The sequence below is a fragment of the Echinops telfairi genome, unplaced genomic scaffold (genome assembly GCF_000313985.2).
Source record: "Echinops telfairi isolate 266 unplaced genomic scaffold, ASM31398v2 ScPeMD7_3533;HRSCAF=4204_0, whole genome shotgun sequence".
Taxonomy (NCBI): domain Eukaryota; kingdom Metazoa; phylum Chordata; class Mammalia; order Afrosoricida; family Tenrecidae; genus Echinops; species Echinops telfairi.
In genome coordinates, this window is record NW_022107431.1 from 68,905,535 (window position 1) to 68,908,702 (window position 3,168).

A 3,168-nucleotide genomic window follows, 5' to 3' on the forward strand; every position below is an offset into this window, starting at 1 on the left:
GACTTTAACATCTTTGAAGGTTGTGAAAATTTTGCCTACAATATCTAAACACAATAGGCATTTGAAGGAGGGGGTGGTCAGGCACTTACCCACCCGAAGGAAGGAAGGGGATTAATTACATCTCCACAGAAAAGGGAGAGCAGGGTAGACCTCATTCCTGTGTGCCAGTCTTGAGGGGAGTGAGTGTTCCCACTCAGAGCAGCTCATTCCAGAGATGACTGCAGGGCAGGCTCGGCTCCAGATGGCCTCCCCCTAGATGACAGTGTTACAGAGGACAGCCCTGAAGACAGTGCAGGGAGAGCAGCTGCTCGGATGCACCAAGTTGGGGGCGAACCAGAGGGCAGTGTAACAGACCAGTGATGGCAGTGAACCCTGGAAGTCCCAGACATCTCCGTACTGTAGACTTTTGACTCCGGGCAGCACTTGGCAGCCCATCTGAACTATTAGGGAGGTTACTCACAAGGAGGACAGACTGAACTCTGAAGATGTTTACAGGGTTGGGGTTGGGTGGCGGGTGACACTAGACTGCCCCATCCCTGACTGCCAAAGTAGCATTGAGGACTTTGAGGATGAGTGCCTTTGGGACATGAAGGCTGAAGACCAAAAGGGTGTATGTGTTGTTAGGTAGGTGGGACCTGGGATCTGGAGCCCTGAGGGGTTATAACATGCCCTTCTCTCGAGTTAACAGAGAGATATTCGTCTGCTCTGTGTCAGGATCCTTGATAGACTTGTTCTTTTTTGTTGGTGTTTTTCAATGTTGGGGATTATCGATACAAGGTTGGCAGGCTAAGCAATCCGATGGAGACAGAGACAGGATTGATGGCTCCTGGGGGACATGGGAGGGGAAGGAGCGTGGTGAGACAATACGCCTGGGTACGGGGGATCTTGAGGGTTCTGAAATGGATGGCAAGGAGGATGTAGCTTTTCTGGTCATGTCTGATCAATAAAATTGGATTTGAGAGGAATTACTGAGAGGTGAACATGGCTAAATATGTGAGTGAGGCAGGAGGAAAGAAAAAACAAAAGGAAGAAAAACCAGGTATTCATATATGTGTATACATATAAATATCTGGATATATAATATTTTAAATATAGGTATATTTGTTTATATGTGTAAATAAATGAAAATGCAACAGGAAGCAGATAGACTTCTGGTGTCTATTTAAATCTTACCTCAGTACAAAAGTTTGTTCTAATAATGTGGAAATGTCATGGTGCTCACCTTCTTGGTACAATCACTGAAGACCAAATGGAAGCATAAGCAAATACGGTGAAGAAAGCTGATGGGGACTGGCTATTAAAAGACATAGTGACTGGGGTCTTAAAGGCTTGTAATCAAACAAGAGGCCATCTAGCAAGGAATCAACAAAGCCCACATGGAAGGACACCAGCGTCTGTGATCATGAGGTGGAGCCAATAAAAGGTATCAGACGTTCAAATCCAAGCAACCAAATTGATATGAAGGGGTGGGGATGGAGTGGGGACCCCAAACCCACCTGCAAGTTAATTGTGCACTCCCTCTCAGAAGGGCCACATGAAAGGATGATATATCCAGGGTGCAGTAAAGCACTGAAGAAACCCATAACTCTCCTCCAGTTTTTAAATATTTATTCCCCTTACTAGGATGGTTTTTATTTTACTTTGTACCACATTATTCATGTTAGACTTGAGTATGTTCATTTGTATAATTAATATCGTTCAGAACATAAAAGCCAAGATAGATAACCCTTCAGTGACAGTAACAGGAATAGCGGTTCCCTAAGGGAATGGGAGATGAGGGGGGTCTGAGGGGAAGAGGAGCAGCTGATGGCACTGAGGGCTGCATAACTCCACTTGAGGGGATTAACCAACAGAATTGGACATTAATGGGTATATTAGACGGTTGAAGATGGGGGTGGGGAAGTTCCAGGGTGGGTGGGAGGGGGTATAAAAGGGAGCTGATATCAAGGAGTTTCAAGAGGAAAAAAAATGTTTTGAAACAGAATGCTTCTTAGTGTTATCAAAACAGTAGTGGCTGTTAATAGGATTCCTGAGTTGTCAAATTTGTTATGAAACTTTAGCATATGGTGTGCAAAAGGCAAACATGTAATATATTGATTTGTAAAAACTGATTGTTGGTAACTTCATGCAGAACTGACAGTCTCCATCATTGATGGTCGCTCCTTGTGGGTCTATCAGTTTTGCGAGTTTAGCTAATACTGTGTTCACACCAGTTATGCTTTCTAGTATTCCTATTATGCTTTCACCTGCTATGGTTATCTCTGTGTTGCACGTTTGTGCTTAACACACATATGCATTCAAGCAATACTGTTCTTTTTCTTTGAATTAGCATAAACTGGGAAATTTAGAGATGGAATTTGCATCTAACCCCTTTTCAGAGCATTTGATTTCTCTAATTTGTTTACATTCCTTTGATAGCAAGTTCAAATCACAGTAATTCCGGGAATGATCTATTAATTTAATGGAGACTCAATATAAAGTTGGATTTCCTCTTTAGCCTTTATGATCCTGCTCTAAATACAGTCATTCGATGGAGGGAGAAAAGACCAAATAGGGAGGCAGGCATTATTATGATATAGGAAATAATTTTATTGAAAGATTAAAATCTTGTTAGTTTAGTAATTAATGGCAAAGTGTGAAAAAAAACGAGATTGAAATCTGTCTTTAGGCCTAGTGTTTTTATATAACGTTACCCTATATAATAATTATTAAAACTTGCTGGTGGATTAGTGGTTACTCGTCTGGCTGCTAACTGCAAGGTCAGCAGTTCGAAACCACCAGCAAGCTCCATTAGAGAAAGATGGGGGTATCTACTTCAGAAGATTTCTCCTCTATAATTGCAGTGTCAGAAACCCACACAGGCAGTTCTGCCCTATCCTAGGGAGTCAAAATGAGTCAGAATTTAGTAAGAGATTTTGTGTTTCTAAATTATTGGTTTGCGTCCTGATTAACTAAATTCCATGGTACCTTAGTTATTGAACTCAAATCCTTGCAAAGTCATGTTCAAGCACCAGAAAGTTTGATAAGTGAACACATTTTCCATAAGAAATAATAGAAAACCAAATAATTGGTTCTGAGACCCCATATTACATTAATTTATTCATTTTTCCCGGACTTTAACATCTTTGAAGGTTGTGAAAATTTTGCCTACAATATCTAAACACAATA